At 32.8% G+C, this 15,737-nt stretch overlaps 1 protein-coding gene across 2 annotated transcripts in view; it reads left to right on the plus strand.

The window, feature by feature from the left end:
* Window positions 1-15,737, plus strand: part of LOC114335028 (zinc finger protein 664-like) — a 102,787-nt gene that overhangs the window by 46,593 nt on the left and 40,457 nt on the right. The gene's annotated exons all lie outside the window — the stretch shown is intronic.

Consider the following 15,737-nt stretch of genomic DNA (forward strand, 5'->3'; position numbering starts at 1 on the left):
ATTTGTACTAAGGTAAGTTAGGTTCAATCGATCTATTGTTGGTCCCAGAATATGTGATTCAATTAGTGACCTGTATTTTTAATACACCCTGTATATCAAAATTGTTGATTTTTAGCTTAAAATATTATGTACTTTAAAAATTCGATTTTTTTTAGGGTTTATTACAATGTCAGTATATATTATTGAACTAAAAAAATAAAGTTAAATAATAAAAAACCAATTTCGCAAAAAAGTGCAAGAGTCTTGAAGGTTGGTCTTGGTCTTGCAGGTTGGTCTTGGTCTTGCGTAGTCTTGCAAGGTTCGGTCTTGGTCTTGTTCTTGGATACCTGGTCTTGGTCTTGGTCTTGCAAACCAAAAGGCGGTCTTGGTCTTGGTCTTGCTGCAAGACCAAGACCAGTCTCGTTCATCACTAATTTCAATAATCCTAAAAAAAGAAAAACCGAAAGCCGTCAAACAAAAAGAAATTTAGGCCGATTCAAAAAATAATTGAAAACCCACTTATCCTAGGGGTGGTAAGACTAATTGACATTGCATCAGAGAAAAGTAATTAAATCACCCTCAAGATCCATGACCCCTCCTCAAAAAAAACTTTCTGGATTCGCCACTAACTTGGACTAAACAAACCCTCTGGTGAGGAAAAACCATAGACATAATATCTAGACTGCGCACTGCTATCTAAAAATGAGTGACGATTGCGACAGTGATAAATGAGCGTATTAGGTGGGAAGTCTCTTTCTAATCGGATGAGTTTATCCAATCGGCGACATTGGGAAAGTGACGTGATCGATAAACCCAACGTCGTTGGATAAACTCCGTCAATTAGCAAGAATCTTCCCACCTAATAGGCTCATTTATCTCTGTCGCAATCGTCACCCATTTTAAGATAGCAGCGCTCAGCCTACATATTATATGTTAATGGGAAAAACTCTATATGGTTAACCTAACTTCTTTTTCACTTCGATGACAGTGTGGAGGAGGCTTAAGGGGCTATCCTAGTGTAAAAGTACGAAATTCATATACTTTTTTTGAGAATTTCTAAAATAAAAAGTACTGTAGCAATTGTTTTGAAAATTTGCATGAGTATTTACTATACAAAGAAGTAGATGTAAAACAATTTTCGTAAAAAAATAGTGAAAATCAAACGATTTATGCGCCATCTACTGGCACCATGAAAATAAAAACATAGTCCAACTGCTGCAGTGATTGGGACTAACAGAGATCTTAAAACATAAAATTTCAAAGTGATTATTGAAATATAAGTTATTTCCTATACCATCAAATAGGATTTTTGAAAAATATTAAAATTTGGAAAAATGACGAAGTGTTGAAATTTTTTTTTAAATTATCTAAAACATTTTCTGCTTCAAAAACCACCAAATTGACATTTTTTATCCGATCAAAAAACTCCTAGGTGATGGTATAGAAAATAATTTATATTTCAATAATAACTTTTAAATTTTATGTTTCAGGATCACTCTTAGTCCCAATCACTGCAGCAGTGGAGCTATGTTTTAATTTTTACGGTGCTGGTAGATGGCGCATAAATCGTTTAATTTTCAATATTTTTTTATGAAAATTGTTTTACATGTACCGGGTGTCCCAATAAGAATGGCTCTCGGCCATATCTCAGGAACCGTTCATAGTACGGCTTTGAGAAAAAAATATTTATAACAAAAGTTGCCTCGGGAAAAGCTTGGAAATTATTTTCATAATTGTAGGTCCACCGCTAGAGAGCGTAATTGAATATCAAAAATTAAAAAATCTAAATTTTACGAAATTTACCTAATGAAAGGGCAATGGAAATCCAATCATCGTATTCTTCATAAAATTCTGCTCATATTTAATTTCACAAGTTTAGTCTACATTTGCAAATAAGAGGTGGGAGTGAGTGGGAACCTTCTTATGAAAAAATGGCTGTAAGTACGGTTCTGCTAAATCGAATTTTGCATATTTGGTCTTGTTGAAAACAGCTCTTTTTCGTCAATGTAAGAGTGTTATTTTCGAAATAGCCCAATAAGTAATATCCCAGCTGGTAGGGGTTATTTAATTATTTTCGGAAATCTAATTTTCTTTGGAGAATATTAAATACAAGTATGCATTTTTAGTACTGTATTATAAAATAAGACCAAATTAGCAACATTATACCGAAAACTGCATGTCGATACCTTTTTTCTGTCTCGAGATATCTTAAGAAACGTGCAAATTTTAAACAACTGTTAATGTCACCGCTAAACGAAGTTAAGGAAAAGTAGTGTGCTATGGAAAAAACAAAGAAACATTTTCCAGATGTAAACGTATTTAATTAATTAAAACAACAATAAGATAAACAACACTATAAAATATAACAAAGAAATAAAAGCAACTACTTACTTAGTGACGACCTAGATGTTCAAATTGTTGCCCATCATTTTCGATGCAAGGATTTACTCTCTCAAGAGTAGATTGAACCGCAGTCTCAATTTCTGCTTTCGCAATGCTTTGAATGGCGTTTCGTATTCGCTAGATTCTAGATCATGTTTTCTCGAGTAGTGGGCCTAGCGGCAAAAACAAGGTCTTTAATCCGTCCCCATAAATGAAAGTCTAAAGCAGTTAAATCTGTTGCTATTCAATCTACTCTTGAAAGAGCAAATGCTTGCATCGAAAATGAGCAGAAATTTGAACATTTAGGCAGTCATTAAGACTAAGTAAGTAGTTGCTTTTATTTCTTTGTTATATTTTATAGGGTTACCTATTTGTCTTATTGTTGTTTTAATTAATTACATACGTTTACATCTGGAAAATGTTTATTTGTTTTTCCATAGCACACTACTTTTCCTTAACCTCGTTTACCGGTGACAGTAACACTTATGTTTAAAATTTACACATTTCTTAAGATATCTCGAGACAGAAAAAAGATATCGACATGCGGTTTTCGGTATTATGTTGTTAATTTGGTCTAATTTTGTAATACAGTATTAAAAAAGCATACTTGTATTTAATATTTTCCAAAGAAAACTAGATTTCTGAAACTAATTAAATAACGCCTCCTAGCTTGCATATTACTTATTAGACTATTTCGAAAATAAGACTCTTACATTGACGAAAAAGAGCTGTTTTCAACAAGATTAAGTATGCAAAATTCGATTTAGCAGAACCGGACTTTCAGCCATTTTTTCATAAGAAGGTTCCCACTCAACCCCAGCTCTTATTTGCAAAGGTGTACTTAAACTTGTGAAATCAAATATGTGCAGAATTTTATAAAGAATACGATGATTGGATTTTAAGTGCCACTTCATTAGGTAAATTTTGTAAAATTTTGATTTTTTAATTTTTGATACTCAATTACGCCCTCTAGCGGTGGACCTACAATTATGAAAATAATTTCCAGGCTTTTCCCGAGGCAACTTTTGTCATAAATATTTTTTTCTCAAAGCTGTGCTATAAACGGTTCCTGAGATATGGCCGAGAGCCATTCTTATTGGGACACCCGGTACAGTAGAACCTCGACTATCCGTGCTCCTCGGGACCGGACGTTGGCACGGATAATTGAAAAGCACCGATAATCCGAACATTTATTTCTTATTATAATACATATGTACAGCTGGTTCCTAAAAAAACTGATACGACTCTTGGTAAGATTTGATCATTTTGAGCAGTGTATGATTGGTCTGACATTATATTATATTTATTATGACAAATTTTAAGATTTGGCAGTGACAATGACAGTATGTAAATAATAAGTATTTATCGTTCAAAATATAATAAATTAAATATAATTAAACTCATATTCATTATATCACACCTCATCAAAAGCTTTTTGCAAGAACATAGTCAGCGATTTTGACATGGCTTAGTGCCCTACATCAAGATCCCCTATAAATCGTGCTGGTAATTGCCTTGCAGCGAGACCAAAAACAAAAAGAAGAAGAAAGTACACTGCTCAATTTTCTACAAAATACGCTTTAAGAGTCGTATCAGTTTTTTTGGAACCAGCTGTACGTATATCCATACATATTATACCTACCATAATAAAGACAACAGAACAAATAAATCTTTTATTATGAGTCCTCCTCTCCTCGTATAGAGTTTCCGCCGAGTGATTTACAGTGACGCTATTTTGATAAAACCTCAAAAATGCAATTTAAGTAATACACGATCATAGCACGGATAATCCGCAGCCCGGATAATCCGCACACGGATAAACGGAGTTCTACTGTACTTCTTTTTATAATAAATGCTCGTGCAAATTTTCAAAACAATTTGTACAGTACTTTTTAGTTTAGAAATTCCCAAACAAGTATATTATGAATTTCGTACTTTTACACTAGGATAGCCCCTTAAGGTGATACAGGAGCGATCAACAGGTAGCCAAAACGCGTTCCAAGATTGCGGCTGTAATTTTGAATATTTTTTCGAGATATTTAGCACACGTATTCTTAATATAATAAAGAATGGCGGTACAGAGACCAATTTGAAAAATTATTAATATGTGGAAATTACTCTGTAATTAAATACAATATTAAAAAAACGAGCCTGTACCGCCATCAAGAAGAACAAAAAAATACACTTTCTTCAAATAAACTTTTTTATCCGATGCCAAGATTTTGTGTCATTTTGCAACTACTAAATTTTTTTATTTCATTAGTAGTTCCAAAATGACATAAAATCTAGGCATCGGATAAAAAAGTTTATTTGAAGAAAGTGTATTTTTTTGTTCTTCTTAATGGCGGTACAGGCTCGTTTTTTTAATATTTTATTTAATTACAGAGTAATTTCCACATATTAATATATTTTTCAAATTGGGCTCTGTACCGCCATTCTTTATTATATTACGAATACGTGTGCCAAATATCTCGAAAAAATATTCAAAATTACAGCCGCAATCTTGGAACGCGTTTTCGCTATCTGTTGATCGCTACTGTTTCCTCTTAAATATCACATTTAACAGTTCATTTTCGAAAATCTTGATAAAATGTTTACAATAAATCATGATAAACGCATCGGATGTCAACAGTTTGAACTTCAATGAAAGAACTGTAGGACCAGATCCAAACATAAATTCATATCAAGTAGAGTTTTTGACAGCTGGAATAACATTAGTGATAATATTGTATCTTTTCTCCTCATATCAACTTTTTACAAAACAATCTTGACTTTTTTTATTATAGTTAATATAAAACATTGTTTTTCTTTTATAGCAAAATTGTATTTTTGTTTTATAATTGTCCTTTTTTGTTTAATCTTTTTTTTTAGTAAAATTGTGTATACACTCTGAGCCAAAATTAACCGCCCACCTTAAAAATGGGTCATTTTTGATGTCTCATATTTCCTAAACTTGTCAGATTTAAGTGATCTTTTTAAATACGTTGTAGCCTTGATTTGTAAACAGTTTGCTTCATAAACGTATGTCTGCAAATGCTTCGTTTCCGATATAGAGGATGTTAAAATTTTTCTTACAAACTGACGATTTATTTATTGCTTTAAAACCGGTTGAGAAATGCAAATGAAATTTGGTGGGTTTTAAGACGTAGTTATTACACATTTTTTGACATACCTACAATTAAGAATTTAATATTCACCATCGGCGCGCATACGGATAAAATTATGGCTCATATTACTCGTATGCGCGCGAATGGTGAATATTAAATCCTTAATTATATGTTAAAAAACGTATAATAACTACGTCTTAAAACCCACCAAATTTCATTTGCATATCTCAACCGGTTTTAAAGCAATAAATAAATCGTCAGTTTGTAAGAAAAATTTCAACACCCTCTATATCGAAAACGAAGCATTTGAGGACATACGTTTTTAAAGCAAACTGTCCTTATTTTTCATGCAGAAATATCCCTTATAAAGTTTGCCATACTTATTTAAAAACACCCTGTATTGATGAAAAATATGGCTAATTGTTAAACTACCTAACGTTTTCATCATCCAACATAAGCAAATGAATCAAAAAACAGAATGTTAAGAAAACATGAGGCTATAGTTGGGTTTTAATTTCAGTATTTTACAAAGCTAGAATATTCCACAGGGTGATGCAAAGTTTGAGAAAAAAACCCAGTTTGATTCGTACACCCGGTATACAATGAAAATTTACCTGTTTAGCAACAATGTTACTACGGCGATATTGTTAAAGGGTAAGGCTATAACTTTTTAAAAACATCACTTAAATCGTACAACAGGTTTAGGAAATATGAGACATCAAAAATCACCCATTGTTAAGGTGGGCGGTTAATTTTGGCCCAGAGTATATATGTTATGGACAAAGTGATTATGTTAGCCATTATGTATAATGCCCGGTCATTATTAATAATGACTAACTTCAGCGAGAAATTTGATAACTTTTTACAATTTATCATATTGTCTGGTCATTATGAAAAATATTATACTATGGCCGGGCAATGTGATAAATCGGCGTTCTTAGTAAATCATGCGATCTTCAGCAGCGAATCAACGCGCTGTATCCAAGGTTACAGTCACCGAAGCACGTCGGCCATTATTTATAAATCATATTGCAGTTGAATGTTAGTAATGGTATATACGACAAGTGGTTTGTTTGTGACATTTCTTTGTTAATTCTTTGTTTATAAAGTATTGCATAGTGAACTATGGAAAAAGAAGAACCATTAAGTGATATGAAAAATCGATTTAACAATCGGTTAACTGAATTAGTTTCAGTAAAAAGTCAAAATTCACAAATTTTCACAAAAACAGCCTACATGGAAATGATACAGAAGGTAAAAAACTCTAAAAGTAAACAGACAAATAAAACGCCGAGTGATTATCAGCGCTTACGAAGATTCGACGTTATGACGATTAGAGAAGTAGAAAAATTGATTGTTCCTGTGACAGAAGATAACGTAATTAAATACTACGTCCATACAGAAGAAATATTTGATACATTGCGCGATCTTCATATTACTATCGGGCATGGTGGTAGAAACCGAATGGAGAAGGAAGTACATTCTAGATTTAAAAATATTACAAGGGAGATGATTGTTATCTATTTAAATTTATGCATGGCCTGTCAGAAAAAACATAATGTTCCAAAGAAAGGCTTGGTGGTGAAACCAATATTGAGCAAGGAAATGAATTCAAGATGCCAAGTCGATTTAATCGATATGCAGTCACAAGCCGATGGCTGTTATAAATTTGTGCTTGTTTATCAAGACCATCTTACCAAATTTGTCCAACTTCGACCTCTTACAAGTAAAAGAGCAGAAGAAGTATCGCATGTACTTTTGGATATTTTCACAATATTTGGGGCGCCGAGTGTGCTTCATAGTGATAATGGCAGAGAATTCGCTAACCATATTATCAAAGAGCTGTGTACCATGTGGCCCGAGTTAAAAATGGTACATGGCAAACCCAGGCATTCTCAGAGTCAAGGATCTATAGAAAGGGCCAATCAAGACGTAGAGAATATGCTTAGTTCGTGGTTAGAAGACAACAATACAAACAAATGGTCTGAAGGCTTACGTTTTGTTCAACTAATGAAAAATAGAGCTCATCACACTGGTATAGGTTGTAGTCCATATGAAGCCATGTTCGGCACAAAGTTGAAAGTTGGTTTAAAAAGCTCTCTACCCCAAGAAGTTCTGACTGATGTTAATTCGGAGGAAGACTTAGAGGTCCTGTTCAAAAATCAAGAGGCTGGGCTATCTACAGAACCGGATATAATACAAAATAATAATATAAATGTGGACTCTTCAATAATGTTGCCCGAATCAAGTTCATCTCATGTTCAAAATTCATCTCGTGAATCTAGTCAAGTTCCAGAATTTTTAACAAATGCGGTAGAAACGGCTATTGTAGTTAATTTAGAAAATAATGAAAATCTGGATTCCAATATAGATATTAGAATAAACGATGTAAGGAAGAAAAGAAAATTGGCTTTGACGAATCTAGAAAAACAAGCAGAGAAGATGTTAAAATTTTCCAATTCCAAATATCCATCGGCTAAACTAGGTAACACAGTTAGGATACGAGTGCCAGATGTGGACCGAGCTCGTAGTGATCAAAGAAATCTACTAGCTATCGTGACAGAGATAACTGAAAAAAAGCTTTACAAACTAAGCACAAAATATGGCATACTAAATCAGTTATATTCAAGAAACCAGTTTACCGTTTGTAAAGAAAAGTTTATCTCCATAGAAGAGATTCCAGACACTGAGATATCTCTTAGAGAATGCGCAAGAAAATCTTCTAACTGTGGGGGACAAGGATACAGTAGGTGCGGTTGTAAAGGTGGGTGTAAATCTGATAAGTGTAAGTGTCGTAAAGAAAAAAAATATGTAACTCCAAGTGTCACCATAGTGGAACATGTTTCAACAAATAGTTATGTATTGTAAATCATTCATACAAAATAAATTTCGATGATGTAGCACGCAAAGGTGGTAAGTGTATTTTTATTTAAAATTGAGTTTGATTTAGAAGAAAAACGATTTAATTTCTCACTGGCCGCTTTGTGTGTTACCATCGATTTCGGTCATTAGAAAAAAATGCAAATAAAAACACAGAATTCTTTTTTTGGTTTCCTCAATTACCGTTAATACGTATTATATTTTTTATGTATACTTATTCATTAAATGTACTCATGTGCCATTTCACAGAAGACTGCAAGACTGTTTTCATTAGTATATAAGAAATTAGTTTTTACTACATACTTGATTGTATCAAAATAAATATATTTCATATTTAATAAAAATAAAAGTAGTTTTAATCATCCTGTCTAGTAGATGCCAAGCATTATACATAATGCCCGGGCAATGTGATGAATTTAATAGTATTTATTATATTGACCGACAGTATTGGGCATTTTTTATATAGCCCGGGCATTATGAAAAATGACCAATTAATCATATGGTCCATAACATATATAAACAAAACATATCAAGTAGAGTTTTTGACATCTGGAATAACATCAGTGATAATATTGTATCTGTTCTCCTCGTATCAAAACTTTTTACAAAACAAGCTTGACTTTTTTTATTGTACACACACCGGCAAAATTAAAGGAACACTTTAAAAATGGGACATGTTTGATGTCTCAGATTTCCTAAACCAGTTATTTAAACCTTGTTATTTAAGAATATCGGTGTAATAATATTGTTGCTGGACAGGTAAATGTCATTTTATACCGGGTGTAACAATCATACTGTGTTTTTTCCATAAAGTTTGGAACACCCTGTGAAATATTCTAGTATATATAAAATATTGAAATTAAAACTCAATTGTAGCCTTAGACTTTCTTAACATATTCCTTTTGACTCATTCGCGCATGTTGGATAATAAAAAAGTTAGGCACTTTAACAACTAGCCATGTTCTTCATCAATACAGGGTGTTTCTAAATAAGCACGACAAACTTTAAGGGCTAATTCTACATGAAAAATTAATTACCGTTTGCGTTATAAACATATGTCAGCAAATGCTTCGTTTCCGAGATACGAATGTTGAAATTTTTCTTACAAATTGACGATTTATTTATTACTCTAAAACAGGTTGAGATATGCAATTGAAATTTGGTAGGTTTTAAGAGTTAGTTATTGCGCATTTTTGACCTACAATTAAGAATTTTATATTCACCATTGGCGTGCATACGGGTATAAATATTTTAGATATATCCCGTATGCACGCCAGTGGTGAATCTAGAATTCCTAATTGTATGTCAAAAAATACGCAATAACTACCTCTTAACACCTACTAAATTTCATTTGCATATCTCAATCGGTTTTAGAGCAATAAATAAATCGTCAGTTTGTAAGAAAAAATTCAACATCCCGTATGTCGGAAACGAAGCATTTGAGGACATACGCTTATGAAGCAAACGGTCATTATTTTTTCATACAGAATTACCCCTTAAAGTTTGTCGCACTTATTTAGAAACACCCTGTATTGATAAAGAACATGACTAGTTGTTAAAGTACCTTACTTTTTTATTATCCAACATAAACGAATGAATCAAAGAAGAAAATGTTAAGATAGCCTAAAGCCACAATTTAGTTTTAATTTCAATATTTTACAAGTGCTAGAATATGCCACAGGGTGTTCCAAACTTTATGGAAAAAACACAGCATGATTGTTACACCTGGTATAAAATGACATTTACCTGTCTAGCAACAATATTATTACACCGATATTTTTAAATAATGTTATAACATACTTAAAAAAAATACACAAATCAGACAACCGGTTTAGGAAATCCGAGACATCAAACATGTCCCATTTTTAAGGTGTTCCTTTAATTTTGTCGGTGTGTGTAGTTAAAACTTTGTTTTTCCTTAATAACAAAATTGTATTTTTGTTTTAGAGTTGTATTTTTTTGTTTTATCTTTTTTGCAACAAAATTGTATTTTTTTAATATATAATATTATATAATATACAGTGTGTCAACGGTTGGGGTGCCCAAGAGGAAAAACTTTTTTATTTTCAATTTTAGCGAAAAATGTCATTCTTGATAAAAAGTTTAGCTTGTTCTAAAATCCCATAAAACGAAATAAAATTTAAGTTTTTCAAATCCTGCTTAATTTTGTAGCCAATTTTATGTAAATCCCTATAAATTTTGCATTAAGTTCGAAATCGTAACAATAATCTAGTGTTGCCATGCCACAATGTAGCTTAGTAACTGTCAACTCCGATAAATAATTTGTGAATTCTCATTTTTTTTTCAACAAAAAAGCGTGCTTGTTGGGCGTTCAATAAAGAATTGATCTTGTGATAAATTTCATTATTAAAATGATTGGATTAATAATTATTTAATTAATAAATAATTGGATGATTCAAGAAGGACGACAAAGTCTGGCTTCATAATCCAGAGAAGCGAAAGGGTTGTTCTCCCAAGTTATTATTGTTACAATTTCGAACTTAGTGCAAAAATTTATAGGGATTTACATAAAATTAGCTATAAAATTAAGCAGGATTTGAAAAACTTGAAAAGCAAAACTTTTTATCAAGAATGACATTTTTCGCTAAAATTGAAAATAAAAAAGTTTTTCCTCTTGGGCACCTCATCCGTGGACACACTGTATAATAGTGGATGTTTATATATATTTCCTCTATTTTAATATTAGGGAATACCTTGGATAATTACTCTGGGCAAATTAGGAAAAATCTTAAAAATGTATAAACATTTTCAATTTGTTGCAACCCGAAAATGCATCGAAAATGCATCCGCACCTTATTCTAATTCAGTCAGAGAGTACAGCAAGTGTCTATACCGGTTTCGAGGCTTTTTTTCCCCTCGAACTGAAATTAGGTAATGATGTCATATGGTCTCCAAAATAATTTGCAAAGTTAACAATCTTTATCGAAAATCGGTAACTTTAAATGTCGTTTTAAATCGATCGCGTGCGTATCAAAAAGAAATTGCTTGAGGGATATTATTAATTTTAATTTAATTAATCTAAAGTTAATTTAATTAATTTAGAGGTTCAGTGGCGTAACCACTACAACCTCGATACGTCGGTCTCCGATAACCTAAAAGTCCGCCTAACCTGGACAGATTTTCATCAGACAATTTTCAATTTCAACAATAAAAACGTAATATATTTGAGTGGCAATGTGTACGTGAATTCTTAAAACGTTCAAAGTCAAAATGTAATTTACATGATTGCAGAATCTTGGGAACAAGTGATTAGAATCAGCTTGATAAAATCTTGGAAAACACTGTTGAAGAGTGTATGCGACTTGCTAGAAAATTAAATTCAACCAGTGGAGAACTAAACTGTAACCCGCAAAATGGCTCACCAGACAATGTCCAGCCTCAAGAACTTTGGATATGTTTCAAAATATTGACGGCTGCTGTGAAATCGATGAAAGCGACATTAATCTGTGGTTAGGGGCAGACAATAAACCATTCTAAAATGCTGTCAAGATTATGTCGACTGGGAGGGAAACAAATGTTATTTTACCAGTTCTTAATGTGTTTTAGATCATTTTAGTTGCATTTATTTGTAATTTTATTTTCTACAAGGATTGATTTAACATTTTTAATAGGCTTCATTTCTGTTGTGCTTTGAAGTGTGGAATGCGAAGTAATCCTGATAAAGTTCAGTTTTATCGGTTACCATCACTGCGTCAGTGACTGTATCGTCAGTCACTGACGATACAGTGATCGCGTCATATTTACCTGACGCTATTGAATCAGACGCTGAGAACCCAGACGGGGATATTGAGCAGCCAGTGATGAGTAATGGAGAAGCAATGACCTAACTAAACGCCTAATGGTCTATTTCGATTGGCAGGCGGAAACATCGCCGGCTGAAGGCTGAACGTAGTTTTTTTACGTAATTTAGATGTACTGTGCATATCGACGGTCTCATTCTAATACCCTGAATCTGCAAAAAAAAATTAGTATTAGATGACCTGTTTGGTATTAGATGACCTGTATTAGAGGTTCCTAGAATTTTTTGTTTAGATCGGGGTTTTGTGTATAGAGTATAGATGGATAAATGTTTTGTTAATCGTTTGCCGTGAAAATCGGAAATTCAGCTTTTTTGCAATGAGAACGTTGATATGTATTTCATGTTTTTTCAATTATAATGGAATTTGCTCGTCTACTAGTTTAATCGCTTTTTATTTCACAACACATTGTGTTTTCCATCTTTTGCGGTATTTTGCTGGTTATTAGCGCGCTCGTCACTATAAAAATCGAAGGGTCTCAGCCGTTTTTATAATTTATCATATAAAGGGGGAAATAATTTTATTCCATAAGTGAGTTCCATCCTATATTTGTATTATAGTTGGTTTGTATTTTAGATTATCCCCAAGAGGAGAACAAATTGGAAGTTATGGAGACAACAATGAAACATTCATCTTACGAAGGAAATTGTATGACTCAACAAGATGACGGAAAAGCATTAAATCAAAATATTATGGATGTTACGACTGGACAAAGACCTTACAAGTGTGAAGTTTGTTTAAAGCAGTTTAGCAAAGCAAGTCATCTGAAAACACATTCGAATATACACACTGGAGAAAAGCCTTACAAGTGTGGAATTTGTTTTAAGCAGTTCAACCAAGCAAATAATTTGAAAATACATTCAAGGGTACACACTGGAGAAAGGCCTTATAAATGTGTAATTTGTTTTAAGTTATTTTCTCACAGTAGTGCTCTAAAGCGACATATGAGGTTGCACACTGGAGAAACCCCGTACAAGTGTGAGGTTTGCTTTAAGCAGTTCAACCAAGCAAGTCATTTGAAAATACATTTGAGAGTGCACACTGGAGAAAAGCCTTATAAGTGTGAAATTTGTTTTAAGCAGTTTGGTGATTCATCTACTTTAAATACACATAGAAGAGTGCACACTGAAGATAATAAGTGTAAAATTTGTTTTATGCAGTTCAATCATGCAAGTAATTTGAAAACACATTCAAGAGTACACACTGGAGAAAGGCCTTATAAATGTGTAATTTGTTTTAAGTTATTTTCTCACAGTAGTGCTCTAAAGCGACATATGAGGTTGCACACTGGAGAAACCCCGTACAAGTGTGAGGTTTGCTTTAAGCAGTTCAACCAAGCAAGTCATTTGAAAATACATTTGAGAGTGCACACTGGAGAAAAGGTTTACAAGTGTGAAATTTGTTTTAAACAGTTTGGTAATTCATCTGCTTTAAATATACATAGAAGAGTGCACACTGGAGAGAAACCTTATAAGTGTAAAATTTGTTTTAAGCAGTTTAGTCGAGCAACTACTTTTAAAAACCATTTGAGAGTCCACACTGGAGAAAAGCCACTGGAAAAATAGTGGGAAATTACTGTAAGTCATATGAATACCCGATCACTTCTCTTACAGATATTTGAAAAATAATTGGATGATGATAATTTTTGTTGATATATTGAAATATAAAATACGTAACAGCTTTGCCTCTTTTGTTTAATAAACTTATCTAATGAGAAAATTGATGCTACTTGTATAATCTTCGGGCTCAGTGGGAGATTTATCTCTGTTATTGAAACACCAAAAGCACTTAGATAATTTAATTTATTGATAGAGACTGACACTAGGGTACCTAAACCCTCGGGAGAACGTTGTTGTACCGATATGTGGTTCGTATGAGAATTAAAGTGAGACTACCATGATGCTACATGTTGAATGTATGCGGTGACTCGAAGGAGTGAATTGTCTGGTTGACTTGACTAGTGAATGATTCTAAAAATATGTTCTCTCTTGTTGGCAACATGAATTGGGTCATATCCCACACGCCCACAAGAACAAAGGTTTTTATTTAGTCAGCACAATTATTATTGTCCATTGCCAAAATATTGTTTATGAATTGCAACAATTAAACAAATTAAATAGCCCGCACATGTGTAAATATAATAACAAATTATTTCATGTGATCTACGGGGTGATGAAAATATACTGTTTAATATCGGTGATATTGAACATACTGCCCGGCGAAATAAATCCTAACAAGGTGTCAGTACAGAAACGCTAACAATGATAATGATAAAGTATTTGTAACATAATAGGTTAATGTACGGTGTGATGTGAAGACACTAGTCTTTGAACAACTTATCAATCCTCCAACTGCAACACCTTAGGTAATAATATCAAAATTTAATCAGAATCAGAATTTAAATCAACAACATTAAGTTAAAGTTCAGTTTAGATAAAGGTAAATGAGAAGGTATTGAGTGGGATAGATGTTTCAATGTGTTGAGTATTGTATTCTCTTATTATTATTATCGAATTGTATTATTAGTTATTTTATTATTACTATTCTCGAATTGTACGAAGGCTCTCGGACTATCACTTATAAACCGATACGTTGTGTTTAATTGTATTTTATTTCATCTAAACAAACCGAATGGAGTTTGCTGTTCATTCAGAATGATATGTTTTGTAACTCGTTTTATTTTACGTCATATATGTATACTAATAATAAAGGTCGTGTTTTATAACGCGAAATATTTCGAAATACGTGTAAAGTTATTAATAATTGTTATTATTAGAGGGTTGTATTATTCTGCATTTAATGTTTCTATTATTATAGCATTGTATTTATGTGTTTATTATTGCGGTCACCTTTTTGTATTATCTTCTTGTATGACCACAATTGAAGTATTAATTTATTAACCATGTAGTTGTATACAAGAGTTGTATAAGTTTTGTAGAGAATTGTAATATAATCTGCTATAGTTTAGTAGATTCCTTGGGGCGAGGTAAAAATAATCCCTCCATTTGCAGCGGTATAGCAGCTTTCCAAAAAATATATATTATATCCTAATTCCAAGTTCCGTTTGCTTATTTCTCCATCATGTAGACAACCCATTGTCGTGCTGGATCCGCAGGATTCAACCGAGTGGGATTCGATTTGCCACCCTAGACATTCCTCTTAGCCAGTCTCCTACACGACTTAGTTTTCAACCCTTAAGGTCAACAGTTTGCATACATTCCCGAAAAAAATTTTGCATCAGGCACCGAATTTTTCTGTTGCTCACGGTGATTGTAAGTCACCTGAGTCAATTGTTTGTTTCTTCTGCTTCCTTGTTGAGCTTGCTGTGCTCCTATTTTTTCTTATTCTAGTTTTATTCCGATAAGTTCTTCTTTCATATGTTTCATGTTTATTCGTATTTGTATCTTTTCTATTTTGATACCTCCTCGTATAATTTCCTCTTTCGTATTTATTTTTATCCTTGTAATATTTCTTCTTGTTTTCGTTTGTACTAATGTAGGTTTGATGTCGATACGTCGTCGTATCACGACGTCTATTTTCTTTTGTATATCTGTACGTTTTGTCACGCTAC

The sequence above is a fragment of the Diabrotica virgifera genome, chromosome 1 (genome assembly GCF_917563875.1).
Source record: "Diabrotica virgifera virgifera chromosome 1, PGI_DIABVI_V3a".
Classification (NCBI taxonomy): Eukaryota; Metazoa; Arthropoda; class Insecta; order Coleoptera; family Chrysomelidae; genus Diabrotica; species Diabrotica virgifera.